Here is a 15,297-nt window from a genome sequence, read left to right on the forward strand (position 1 = left end):
GATCAAATATGCCAGGAAAATTGTTCCCGCTCGAAGATCCTCATGCCGGACTGGGAATCACTCCCTGCCGAAGTTGCCGTTAGGTTTGAAAATTTTCTTGGTGATGTTTCTTCTCGGCTTAAAAATGCTGAACTGCTGGGTCAGATTTCTGCAGCTAGTCTTATAGTTGATTCTTTAATTTCTACCTCTGACCCAGTTGTTCAGCGTGCTGCCGAGGAGGTGATACAGTCACCTTCTAATCCTGTGCACCAGTTTGCTCCAGTTATCGAAACTGAAGCACAAACTGCTATTCAGGCTATCGCAGCTAGCGATGGCAATAACACCGCAATTAATAAAGCCCGTACCGCCGCCAAAGAGACAGTGTCTTCCCATGCGTATTCCATTATCACCTTGGAACGAGAACAACACGTGGCCAGTCTTGTACAACAAGGTGCCTGGCTGCGTGTTGTTAACGAGGAAGAAGCCGATAATTATTGGTCGTCTCTTAAATTCGATCTCCCGCGTCTCACATGCTCATTCTTGGCCCAAGCCCGGCTTAATGTCGCCCCTTCCTTCACTAACCTACATAAATGGGGCAAACTGGTGTCTCCTAATTGTTCTTTATGTGATCACTCGGCCGGCACACTTGGTCATATCCTAAATGCCTGTCAAGTCTCTTTACAGTCCGCAAGGTTTACATGGAGGCACAACAGTGTTGTTAAAGCGCTGTCTGATGGATTAATTGCTGCTATAAAAGAAACCGACAAAGGCACCGAAGTGTTGTGTGACTTAGCGCTTGATTCTTACTCTTCGCATGTTGACACTATCCCTTCTGACATTCTCGTGACCAATGTTTTCCCAGATGTTACTGTAATTAACAGATCTTTAAAGCGCATTGATCTTGTTGAAATAACGATACCATTTGAAACTGTGAAAAGCTTTCGTAACGCTGAGTTGAGAAAGAATACGCGATACGCCGCCCTTCAAAACGATCTTGCTGGTTTAGGCTGGACAGTTAAGCAACACCACATCGCTGTAGGATCTTTGGGAATGGTTCCCAAAAGTACTAGTCATAATTTGACCTGTTTATTGAGACAGATATCGGGTTGTAACTCGAGCACGTCGTCTTTAATTTGTAAAAAGATGGCAAAAATTGCGGTTTGCTGCAGTTATGCAATATTTAATAAGCGTTCTGATAAATTGTGGCTGCCGCCTGGCCCTTCTAAACTTTTCACACTGTAAAATGGTTGAAATATTAAATAATAATTAATATTTGACTGATAATATAATTTTTCATAATTCCATTTTTCATAAAACTTGACTGTAGCCATACTTTTTTTGTCTGATAAAGGTTCAAAGGCGAAATTTGCATAATTCTGTTGTTTTCACAAGTTTTCAATAAAAATTTATGTTTTCGTTTTCTTAGCCTGAAAACTGCTGTGTGGCCACATTAGAAGGTTTGCGAATGACGATTTTAAGTCTCTCACTATTGAAGTCAGGCTGAGCTTTCCTACTAACGATGATCTCACTACCGACTACTTCTCCTATGGCCATGTCATTCTTGCACCCACTCTGACTCGCTTTCACTTAGACACTGCCTCTGTATCTCTTACTTACCCTATGCAGCTCAACACAACTGGTAAGCGCAATCCATCCAAAGTGACCTGCCTTTCCTCCACGAAGACCCATGTAAGCATGCAGTATATGTATACCCATATTTATTAGTGATGTTCATCGTGTATGCGGTTGGTGTGTGTTGCACTGTGGTTTGCCACATATCCCGCATAATTTGTATTGTGATTGTCCTTTCCATACTCTTTATTCGATGTAATCTGTTCTTCATATGTTCCTTTTTTAAAATACCAAAAAAAAAATCCATGTGTAAAGTAGAGGAGAGCAAGCGGTCTTTTTACCTTATTGTTGCTTCCGTTGCACGAGTTTTGTTTACAAAACTTTGAAAAAAGAATAGGTTATGCGTGCCTTTTCCCCTAATTTGTAATAGGGGTTTTTTGCCGCATAACAGCAAACGGAACTCAATAAAGGTTGAGATATATATACTATCAAAGTCTGTAAATTGAGCTTACGCTCAAGTCGTTGCTGTGGAGGCAGATCTGCCTCTGCTCCTTCAACTATGCTCCTGGGAAAGAAAGCCATAAAAACCTGTAGCAAGACCGGGCTTGCATAATGTGTGCCTCTCGAACACAAAGGCGCGTATTACAAAGGAGCTTTGTTCAGTCTGTTTGGTTGAAACAAAACAGACAGTTTCAATTAAGTTCTGCAAAGATAGCACCAGAACTGTGTGCGACTTCATCATTTCTTTACGAGCACTTACTCGCCTGCTATACGGCTATCCATCAGAAAGTAAAAGTGTGCCTTTGAGAATAACACTGGATTACTCGAATGCACCGTATGCATATTTTAAGTACGAGTAACAATTATATGTTATTGGATAATGTTACCTCAGTTTATCTATATTAGCAGTGGTAGTTGCGGTTATTGCTTTAATAAGCAATAAATGTTGTTAAAATGGATCGACGCATTATCACAGATCGTGATACCGGCCGACGAAAAATCTTCAATGGAAAGCGTTGGTGCTTAGTTTGCTCTTTAGAATTGTGTTCTAACATTGCGGCGGTCGGAGGTTTTTGTAGATCGCATGCGAAAAGTAATGGAGTTGGTAAGTGCCGGTTGTGCATATAATTTAATTTCTTTCAACGTTAATTTAAAGTAAATATGGACATTTTACTTCACGCGTATTTGACTTCATCTGTTTAATACTTCTTTTATTTAACTCATCTGTTTAATACTTCTTTTATTAAATTCTTCCTGTATTCCTGTTTATTAAATTCCTTTCTGTAATTTATTAAATTCTTAGCTAATCACTCCATAAAGATACGTTATTGTACTATAGATGTTCCCAAACGCAAAATAAAGATTCATAATCAAGATGCAGTTCACTCTTCGTCGCCCATCGGGGAATTACATCCGGCAGCGGTCATTGCTAATTATTTGACGAAACCTCGTCCACATCGGATCGCGTGAAGTCTGTGATCACCGATGTACCTGAGGATTTCCCAGACGAACAACTGGACCCGCCAAAATATTGTAAGTTATCGCGGAACTAGTACGTAGCTGCAATTAAGTTTGATTTTTTTTGTTCTGAAAAAGTTAAAAGGGAAATTAACATGTTTAATCCTTATGAAAATTACTATACATATATACACTATATATTGCAGTTGTTATAGCTTATATATTTTCTATACATTTACTGTAGTAATACCAGCATTGTATTTACTATTGGTCCAGCGACCTACATACTTTTTACTTTTCGCGCTGCCGTTGATTTTACTATTTACTTAACTGTTTACTTTTTGTAACCTTCCAGTATTACTATTACTCACATTTTACTTTACCATTGTACACTTCGTTATCTTTTTCTTCCTTAATAATTACTATTAAAATAGTACGAGGAACTACAGTAACGATCTTATGGAGCGTTGGATTTTGACTATCGAGTCGATCATTGCTATTTCGGTTTGCGTCCTGGCTCTCGGATTCAGTTACGTCATGACACGCCGGCTAAATCAAGACAGCCTTGAAGTAAGTTCTTGGTGGTGAACAGTTTTTAATTGACATTCGATATTTTCAAACTATTCATATTTTTGTTTCCTTAGAACAATTTTGGTGTCATACGTAACAAAGCTGGTTGCAACCGAAATCCCACAGTTTTTGGTGTTAGCTACGCTATCCGGGCTATGATGTGCAGACTCGGCAGATCCTTTCGTATCATGGGAAATTGCGATCCGATTATTGGCGAAGAGCCTGTTGTGGAAATTACAGATTTTCCGATTCCTGAGGTGGCACAGCCGGCTTGTCACGCTAAATTGCCAGATGACTTTGTACCAAGTAGTGCCAGTTTGAGCCCAGTCACGCTTGGAATTGTGTATAAACAAGCTGGTAAGTCAATTCAACAAAGTTCCGGCATTATTAAAAAAACGTTTTTTTTAAAAGACTGTCGTGGAGATAATTTGTGCACCAAACATGAGTAATTACTGTACTGCACAATAACTGATATAATTGTATTATTTAAACATGCATCACATTTTGTATTATACAGTAACTGCTGTAATTGAAACATTTCAACAGTGTAATCACTTTTGCAGGACTCGCTTTGCGGATGGCTCGCTTCAAAAAGTACCTTCACTTAAAACAGGTACTGTTTCTTTTGCCGGCTGAAGAGCGCCCACCAGAAGCGGATATGCTTACGTCGCAGGCGTACGGGAGAATGCTGTTTGCAAGGCCGAGCGTAGCGCAATTCTTTTACCAACTGGAACACTGTTTTGTATCTCAGCTGGATTTGCTTGACCAAGATCCATTGATTCGGTTGTATCAGCTCCCGGAAGCTTGTAAGCAGTTGATGCGTCAAACGTTTATTGCGAACATTATGCAAGACGTCGTAATGGTTGTATGCGATAACCTTACTGCCGGAGCTGACCGTCTGGAAGATCCTGAAAAGTTTCGAGAGACTCAGCAAACGATGGTAACAAGCTTCTTTACCACTGCAGCGTGGCGGTACATGCTCCTGCGACAATCCTTTATCACGGAACAGGTGTCCGCTAGCGTCTTGCGTCGTGGTGCAAACGGAAAGAAGTCGAAGAATGCTGATAAGTTCGGATTTTAGTGAGTTTGTCGGTTGTTTGAGCAGTTATGTTAGTATAAACAGCTATTTTTTCGTTGTGCCTTTTGTTTGGTGAAGTTAGCGGGACGGTTGTGTGAACATTTGCATTTTCAGTTTTTTTAATCATTGTGCATTTTTTTCTATTTTATTTGTTTAGTTTTTTGTGTTAAACGGGAATAAAAAGCGGCTGCTTATTTAGTTTCGTATACTCGTATTTATTGGAGACTGTATGTAAGCGAAGGCTGATCAGCAAAAGTTAAAGCCTAAATTTATAATATCTACTTACATGCCACATTATCTGCTAGAACAAAGGCCAACAGAAGTTTACTGTATGCTTTTCATGTGTCTGCTCCCCTTTCGGTATGATGTGTTGCATTTCACACATCTGCGTTTCGGGTGGTCTTTATTATGTAAGGTTGCCCGGTCTTGCTACACTTTTGTTTACACAGTGAAACAGCATAGTGAGCCTTTGCGGCAAGTGGCCAGGCCCTGGTTCTATGCATAACACCTGTGCTGGCTTATAATAGTGCCACGTCGTATTACGTACGTTTTTATTTTGTCCTAAGGCCGCGACTGTCTTGACCACAGCAGCTGAAATTATTTCTAAATGTACTACGTATGTTATAGGTTACCGTTCTGCAAAAAATCAGATTTTTCTGAATCTGTAGCCCTGGCCTTTGTGCCCTGGCCAGTCAACTGGAGCAATGACTATGTGGGGAATTTTATGGCTTTTTTCATATCTGCGGACGAAAGAACCGGAGAGTAAAGTGACGGTGAATGTCATTTAATTGTTTTTCTCATCTTTTTTATCCGAAATCAAGAAAATTTGGAGCCACCGGGCGCCATTATCCGCGCTCGGTACGTCCATTGTTAGCGGCATCCGGCAGCTTCCTTATTGCACCATGGCTGTGTTAGGACCCTCGTTATCGGGCATGCACGTCTGTGACACGCGGCTAATTCCAGTTAACTTCAACCAAAAAGCAAAACTCCGTTTATCTTGAATGTAGACTGTTGAATGTAGATAATCCGAATAAAATGGAGCGTTAGTTGGTGGACAGGAAGGAATTGTCTGAACCAAATCCACAAAACCAAATCCTTTTTTTTTAATTTTAGACACTTTGATATGGAGTGTGCGCCGCTAGTGATGCCGCAGTTTCAGCCGCTCTTGGCGGATGCCAACCAGATCAGTTATCAGAACACGGTGGCTATCCATAATGATGACAACAGTTGGTGGCTAGGATACATCCAGGATGTGGATGGCGATCGGGCCTTCATCCACTTTGACGCCAGAAAGGCCACTGCCCGCTGGATTCACATGGGGCGCGTGTGGCCGCTACTGTTCTACAATGACGCCTGGTCAGAGCATAAAATAGTAGAAATTTATTGTGCTGTACCCTTAGGGAACCTGGGCCTGGGGGCGACCTTTCTAGTATGATCTACTTTCGAAAAGCAAACAATTTATTGGCAACACCTACTCGTACCCAGTCAACGAAATTGCTTGCGCTAGAACACTACTCCATTAAAATTACTTCATTAATCTAAAAATATTCAGCGTGAGCCCACATTCGTGTTGGGCGAAGAGTTCGTGTTGGGCAAACCAGCAACGTCGTTATCAGCGGCAACGGGCAATGTTGTACAATAAGAGGTTTTGTTGTACTATGTTGTACAATCAATCTACAATCATTGTACAGCCAATGTACAATCAATGTACACTGTTGTGCAATCAGGGGTTCTGTTGTACAAGGGGTGTGCAATCAAGGGTTCTGTTCTGTGCACACAGAAAACTATACAAACTTGGTCTGCTTCGAGGGAAGCAAGATGCTGCAGGGCCCTCGACAAGATCATCAAATTGGTCTGGCGCCACGAAAAGCGTCAGGTACTGTAACACTTCTCCAGTACAACAACTCTCATACCGTTCCCCAGTGGTACTGGAGATCGCGCTCGTGCAATGGTGTGGTTAGCAACCTACCTCTGACATTAATCTGATAATACACGTGACTTTATTTTTAGGTTGTGCAACTGGTCACTACCGGATTCTCCCGGTATGCCATTCTATGCGGCACTTCGTGATGAAGATGACGGACCGTTTCGGTTTCGACCGGTCAAGATGCTGGACAGATTCCTGGGACGTGAGCAAATGTTCTATGTCCAAACCGCTAACAACGAGCGAGACGGCGCCCGCTGTAGAATGTTGGTTCAGAATTGCCAAATTACCAAACAGCTGCCGCCCGCTGGTGCCCCCTTAATTCATCAGTCCTCCAGTTTATGGTGCACCAAGTTCCTAGTGCCGTTTCCCCGCGCTCAGACGATTCTTAACGACGCATCCGATAAGTTTTGTATCATCATGCATTTTCGCCAAGCATTCCTCAATACCGCGTCATTTTGCTGTGACGTTCACGCCTCCGGTCAACCAATCGGCAAACTGTTTCGCGAAGCAGCGGAACGTAACAGGGCCTTTTGCCTTTTGTCTGACGTTTGTCGCTTTCACCTAAGAACGGAAGAGGGTGGGTGTGTGTTCCTTATCATGAGTCTTGCATTCGACGCGGAAATGGCACCACACATGATTGCAATGTTGACGGAATTGCTGGAGACACATCTAGCCAGCCGGGTACATTTCCCATCGATTCGTTCCAGAAATCTAGATCACCATGGTCTGCATTCTCTGCACGGTAAAGGTAACACTGTTGCACATGGACTAAAACAGTTTTGACGCTTTTTACTCATTAGACGGTATAAAGCTTGTAACGGGGACGTGTGTGTCTTCGATCGAAGCGCAGCACAGCGAGGTCTTTCAAATCAGCCAGAACGCAAAAATGGATGTCCGTCTGTTACTGGTGTGTACCTGTGACATCATACGAGGCTATCCGTATGGCGTCACCAGGCTCTACACAGACAATCCTGCAGTTTGGATGTCAGTCTGTTACTAGGAATATTCACCGGCTGGTTCATTGCATACCCGAGCGCAGTTTTTGCCGGTTTTCAAAAAAAGTTAATGCACTAATTCAGCTTCGAGCAATTCGCCGTGCGACCGTGTAGTAGGTGTATACAAACACCAAAAGCCCTAGCAAAATGACTACTCTAGATACAAAGTAGGTGAATTCATTTATGATACGATAGTGCATACGTATACCTACGGTGGATGCCGTTAATCTCTGAGGAGACGGGGAATCGCAAAACCGTTTTTATCGTAAAGGAAATTCAGCGTGCCCTTAGGACAGCAACAATTTAAGAATGGAATTTGCGAGTTGCGAAAGGTTTTTATACAGATTGGCAAAGTGATACCCTTGATTAGCATTTCAACTGGCATAAAGGTAAGCTAAGTGTGTTGACTACTTTGAAACGCTTCGAAACTGCACCCCTTGGAGAACTTACAAATTTTTTTGAATGGCATTTGTCAACTTGGAACTAATGTTTCCATTCTATCTGCTGTCCACCAGAACGAAAAATCGACTGTCCATCGACCTTGCAGTGCATTATGATACTAGGAAAATGGACAATTTTTAAAATGCTTACGTCCGAGTTTGAAGGTACTAGAAGTTAAAGCATAAAGTGCATGAATCTTTTTTCCGTCTAAAGGTAGGCGGTAGGTAAAGGTTAAATATAAGGTAGCTGCGCTCCGGTCTGCCAATGTGCACCAGAGTGCATTTTCCTAGAGCGGGGTTGTTCCAGTCAAGGGCTGACAGTTTTTCATCAACTTCTCAGTGTCCTCAGCACAGATATTTATTTTCGGAGTGGCTATTTTGCCCCAGTGTGTGGGGGGAAAATAACTACTGGGCTATTTTGCCCCAGTGGGGCCCGTCAAATAGTTAGTTGGCTATTTAGCCCCATACTGGGGTTTCACAGTCCTTGGCTATTTAGCCCCATTGTGGGCGTCTGAGTAGCCTTCCGGCTATTTAGCCCCATAACACTCTTCGAAGGTAACGGAAAAAATGTTATAGGTTGGTACATTGCCGTGGCCATCCTGGAGTTTTTGGTATGTCATGTGCAAATATTCAGTTAATAACTTCACCAGTGATATCGGATAGAAATCCAAACGGGAGTGCGCCGGTAAAACATTATAACCTGCTTGTAGGCATCTCTCTTGCACTGTTCCCGTTGAGAACGTCGTATATTATACTCCAAGGTCAGATACAAGAAATGGCAGCAAATTGCATAACGATTGTTTTGAAGTCGCAGCAGCTCATTTACAAAATAATCGAAAAATGTTAAAAAAATGCCATAAAATGCGGGCCCGGTATAAACTCTCAACAGACAAACAAACTGTTTGCTCGGCTGGCCGGAAGTCGAATCATCATCGACGAAACTGACTCTGAAGCGGACCGCCTTCAGACAGAAAACGATCGTCTTATCGACGACATGTCCAAGTTGCAGGACAAGATCAACCGCCTGCGCAGCGGATATCACCTGCTGTATGAAATCATCAAACTTTCGTCCAGGTGACCCAACAAAGACGACTATTGGACCAAACGGTTCAACAGAATGCAGCACAGATCGTGCAACTCCAGTAGCAGGTCGCTGCCCTCCAGAGCCAGCTCAGGACCGAATCAACGATTCGAGCCCAACTTGTACAAAACAGCGCCATTAGGCAACAGAATTTTGTCCAATTGGAGCAGGCCTTCAGCCAAGTCAAACAGGCGATTCAGGGCAACCACGACCGGATCATCAAATTAGAAGCCAGCAATGCTGGTCTGGTCAAAGACTACCAAGTGGCCACCCACGTATTAATGAACTCAACGAGTATCTGGAAAGGCTAAACACGGAGAACGCCTGCTTAGATGCGGGAAAATCACATCTCGAGAATTCACATTTCGAGATGTCCGCAGAACCACCGACCTATCACATCTTTCCGGACTCGGATACACAACGTCGACAAGAAAAAGTCGACGAGGCCCTGCGGCAGGACCAACGGTTCTACCAGCAGCCAGTGCATCATCATCAACGTTACCACGTCAATGTGCTCCAAACGCAGCCATCAACAGGACAACCGCCGACCATACCGACGCCCTTGAGTCCAGTGGACCAGAGATCATCAACGGCGACAGTAACGCTGCCGCCAAAACCAATCCCGGTCACCATATCGGCAACTATGGGTCAATCGACCACACTGACGCCCGCCACACAGACTCAACCGTCCGTGCCAACCGGACCATTCTTTAGCCCGAGCCAGCCGACGTCTCAGAACCAGACGCCGAGCCGAGGATATTTAAGGCCACGTCCACTGTACCCAACTCTGTTCCCGAATATAAACTTTCACCTGAGCCCACATCTGGTCTCAGGTCAGGCTCCAACAAGCGGCTCGGACCCAAACCGGACCAACCCGCCAATGTTTGGGCTATCAGCCAGTGACAGCCACACAGTGACAAATAGGAGGCCAAAGTGGCACACCAACGGTGCAACGGACACTCCATAAGCCAACACAGCCTAATTGGTCCTCCTATCCTAGCGGCAGCACCAACGGGCAAGCCAACAACAGCCGGGCCAGAATGTACCCCCGGGCCAGAATGTGCCCAACTCACCCGGCGCACCGCCAACGGCGGCGAGCCACCCGGACCGGCAGCTCAGCCAAACCAGGGCCAGAATGCGCCCATGCTAGTTCAGCTGCCCAATAGAACATACGGGTGGATGGCGTCCAACTGAGCCATCCAATACCAACTAAAATTGTTGTTGAACCCTCAATAGGGGCACCAGCCGGGCCCAGCGCCACAGGAACTGCAACCACCGGCACAATTAGTGGGGCAGCAGATAACGCCTGCACCGTCGCCAAGGGCCAGTTCGCCAGTGCATGACCTGGTACACATGCAGATGCTGGCCGACTCGTATGCGAAGGCTAATGCAAAGGTCAACGCTCGGACCACCCAGCCGACCTTCGACGGTGACAGGACAGCCGTGAAAGAATGGATTGCCCAGATCAGAAGGATCTGTAAGCAGTCGTCCGACTTCATCAAGCCGGACCAGACTTCATGAGCAGCATCTTCGCATCCTTTTCCAAACCGGTCAAGGAATGGTACACTGGCCAGGTCAAGCGTGAAGAAGGCGACGGCTGGACAGTCGACGAGTGGCTTCAAAAGTTTGCCGCTCGATACGACAACGTGAACCAACAGGCCAATGCTCTTGGAGACATCTTGTACCGTACCTCCTTGGCACGGTTTCGAGACGCCAGAGCAATACTATGACGCAATCCTAACTTTCCAGGCGCGCGCCAACTTAGACGACACCATGACTCTTGATTTTCTGGAGACCAATATGACTGAGCCAGAAATGCGCCGTGTCCTGGACATCCGGCTGCCGAAGTCTCTGACAGAATTTCGGGACTATATTCGGCAGTTTATGGCAGGTAAACTCGAATACGACGGGAAGGCGGGCCAAGGATACCGGGCCATCCGGACGGCCGGACCAACGCCACCTGCCCGTCGTAGCGCAACAGCCAACATCACCGGCTTACTATCCTCCACAGATGCTAACACGAACCTAAATCCAAGTTGAAGCAACATATGCCGCTATCGCGGCTATGAACTTAGGTTCCCACGGTGGTGGTGGTGGTTATGGTCAGGCCCGGAACCAGGGCAATTCTGGCTATAGCCAGGGCAACGGTGGCGGTGGCACCGGGCAAACTGCCGGTGCCTGACAGAGTACTCACGGGAAACTGGTCCAGCGATACAAAACATGATTCACGGGGGTGAGAATTTCTTCGAATACCGCGCCGACCAACTCCTTGCCCTAGTAAAGGGCTGGCTGGAAGAAACAGGTGCACCACTAACGTGGGCGCAGATAGCCGAACAATATGGATCATTTGCCCAAGAACTAAACAATCTCCAAGAAGAGTGAGCACTATGGGAAGACGAACGTCTAGCCCTATTGTGGGACTATAGAGAATACCACATGGAAACTCCGAAAGCACTCCAACGGATGTACTCGAACCTCTTCAATGACATTATCAAACTTAAAAATAATTGGCCCAACAACCTGGCGTAACCGTCAGCATATGGCTAATGTACGACTTGGGCCTGACCAACGTCAGGACCATACCGGAACCATTGCAAGAAGCAGCACCACACATAGCAACCAGAGTGCGCTTCAGTAGCGGCCCACATCCTGAACAGGGCCGACGAAGGGACACCCGCAATGAAATGCAGGATTCTGGCATTAAAGTCCCCCATGCCGGACAGCTATGAATTCACTCCGGCATTAATGTCTCCCATTGCCGGACAACTATGAATTCACTCCGGTATTAATGTCCCCCATGCCGGATATCACTAAATTTATTCCGGCAATAATGTCTCCCATGTCGGTTAACAAGAAAAGTGGTGTACAGTAAAATCTTTCCTTAAATACACTCCTGTATAACATTCCCACTCCAAGGAACCGGATTGTCTCGTAGAGTATATCATAGGGGGATTATCTTTATAACATTCCCCTCTTTATAAGGATTACATACACTTTCCGCGGAACCGAACGCAGTCTTACCGATGTAGAAAACCTGGACATAACATTCAGCTCCGGCTCTGGGGGCTGTTGTTCTTTATCAAATACACCTCGTCATAGCATACGAAATCGGTGTAACCGTGCGTGTATTTTATAGAGAGCTTTTACTGTAGCAGTAATGTCCATCGGGTCACCATTTATTGCAGTTGTTTTTCATTGGTAACGCTATGGTACCGCTGGTGGCGGTTTTTCAAAGTTCAAGGATTGACCTAAAAATCAGCTTTCTATGGTACCCATGTCACCATTCTGGCCGAAGGGTTAGTGTTTTGGCGATGGTGGCAGGAAGGACAAATGTCCTGGGGGAGTCGGGGGACATTCTTGCCGGTCACCCATGTATTTATCTCATACGGTCCACATCTTATCAGAAATTTTATCCTCGGTATCAGCCGTAGTCAAAGTCTTTGCTGTATGCTGCTGCGGTCAGACAGCTCTAAAGGTATTTATTGAGCATGATTATTCAATTTGTTGTCAAATTTGTTAAAAATTTGTTCACGGTGATACCTACCTGACATTTATCGGGCTATTTCAGCTCTGCTCAACCACACGCGGGCAGTTGCACAAAACAATTTAACCATACTTATATGCATCGTTATGTTTTCCTCTTTGCATGTTTATGGTGTAACTTGTTAAAGCGGATTCAGGAATACTCAAATCTGAATCTTTTGATGTGCCGGTAACTGCCCAAGGGGAGATTAAGGGGAAGGGGTCGTGATCATTTTTACCGTGCGTATAAATCCTGCTCTAAAACCGTCATCAGAAAACAGATTACCGAAGGCTAAAATTATTGTTAATTTTGCCGTTAATCTTAAGGCGGCAAAACGCAACCTAACTATTACCATTCCTTAGCAAAATCCAGCGCCGCTGAAGCATTCTCTTTAAGCCAACAATAATTAAAGACAACGAGGCAGCTCCCATGGAGTCCAGGTAGAGGAACCATAGACAACCCCTGCCGTCACTTTTCCAGGATCCATCACAGTGGAAACTTCCGGCGGACGATATGTCGATGCAAGCATTCAGGGCCTCTCCGACAGCAGAAGGCAGGAACAGAACACCATCTGGATGACACCCTTGCCGCAATGTAGCGAATATATTCCAGATCGTCAGCAATACAGCGAAGATGCCGGATATAAGCGATATCCACAAAAACTCCCAAAACATGGTGACTTTTCGGAAATTTCTAGAGTTTCACCTCCTCTATGAACCTTTAGCAAAAACTTAAATTTTGCAATTAAAGATTACGTTACCTAGAATGAGTTGTTTGTGTGAACACTTTTAACTCTAGCCAACACACTTTAATGCATCTTGTTTTTGGCAACCAATCAGCCGGACTGGTATGGGGCAATATAGCCGGAAGGATATCCACCCCCCGGACCGGGGCAAAATAGCCGTCTGGCTGCTCATACGGAGAACTGGGGTAAAATAGCCAATAGGTTATTAAACCCCAGACTGGGGCAAAATAGCCAACCAGCTGTTCCGCCCCCATTAAGCAGTACTGGGGCTAAATAGCCTTAGCCATTTATTTTCTAATTTGTGTATCTGATACTGATAGCACTGTCTGTAATGTACGATCCTGACTTTTTTAGTTAGGCGTAAAAAATTTGGTGACGCACAGGATATCGGGCACGGGACACAACCATCTTGAAATAACAACCGCGCGGCAGTGTTTGTGGCACCTTTTGAACTGAAAATTCGGTTAAAATGATCACTTTCAAAGAAATTACCTTAGAAAGGTTTTTCGACTTTTTGTTTTATAATTATACTTACCTTGTGATATTTTCTCGCCTTTTTCTCGCACGTTTTTGCTAGGATAACGCCATGGCCATAAGATAGCGCCATCCACTCTAATTCTCACCGGCAGACTGTTTAAAAATTTATTGAATTTAGGAATAACCTGAAAGGTTTCAAACGGGAAGTATCTGTGTCTCTTTAAGTTTTCTTTTCAGGGGCCGCTTCCTCTTCTTAACTTTTTAACTGACAATTCGAAATTTAACGAATTATTTTCATTTCTCTCCGCTATCAGCACTTGGCGTGAACACCCTCTGTTTAACCTGTCTCTGTCCAGGCGCACTCCTGTAGACGTTGCGACACCCTTTGATGTTCTTTGAGCTTGCCTTACGCTGACTTTCCTTAGATGCGGAAACGGATTCAGCCTGCACGGTTACTGGTCTGCGTCACCTGCCGCCGTCTCTTCTGAGCGAAATATTTCCCAATATGGACTTACATTCACAGATGCGAGCGAAACGGTAAGGCATCGTACATGGCGCGGAATGTACTGTAAACACGAGTCAAGTTCACGAGACAGTATTGACATTATGATAATTGGGTTTGGCGACGACCCAGCAACATTTCACTGAAGGAAATTAGTCGCGCATCCGTTTTGACGACATCGGAGGTGAGGTTTACGTTTATTTGATTTAGTAAAACCCCGTGAAAAATAAGTGCATCGAATCCTTTTGCGGCGATTTGTCTCATGATTTCAGCGTCCCAAGATGAATTAACGCGAGGTTTCCAGTGGTTAATCATTTTGGGGTTTACAGCTCTTTGTAAAGAATGAAGTGTCCTCCATTAGAATATGGCGCTATCATGAATGTAAAAAATTGTTTACGTGAAAAAAACAGTTTTCCGTTATGAGTGTCGAGGGGGGAAGTGTAATTCAACAGAGAGAAAGCGACTAGCGCTGCTTTTATACATTCCGGGTTATAAACCCGGTCTTTTATGGTCAAGAGCGATAGATGGAATTCTGATGTGAAGCTATTGTTAGAGCAGGTAAAGTAATCAGCCGTTCCAAAGGAATGCTGAGCCGAAGCAATTAGTGAGAGGATGGTGCGATAACTTAGTTGACCGACGGCTGTTGTCTTTGCTTGCAACGTGCGCTTCTGCCGTCTCCAGCCCTTCTGTCCTTTAATTTGCTTTACTGAGCGTTTCAGCTGAAGGTTTTCTGTACTGAACATAGCGCAACAAAACACGGTAGACTTTAAACGCGTTTTGTGAGAAATCAAACTTAATTTCACAGCACATCAACGCGCTATCAAAAATTACTCCAAAAGTGTCATTAAATCGAACACTACCTGCTGAGCTTGTTACACATACCGTTTTTCGGTACCATGTAAGCTTTAAGAGTTACAGCAGAAAATGTTCAGGGGCGGCACCGCCCCACC

This window comes from Paramacrobiotus metropolitanus, unplaced genomic scaffold, assembly GCF_019649055.1.
Source record: "Paramacrobiotus metropolitanus isolate TYO unplaced genomic scaffold, Prichtersi_v1.0 Parri_scaffold0000038, whole genome shotgun sequence".
Lineage (NCBI taxonomy): Eukaryota > Metazoa > Tardigrada > Eutardigrada > Parachela > Macrobiotidae > Paramacrobiotus > Paramacrobiotus metropolitanus.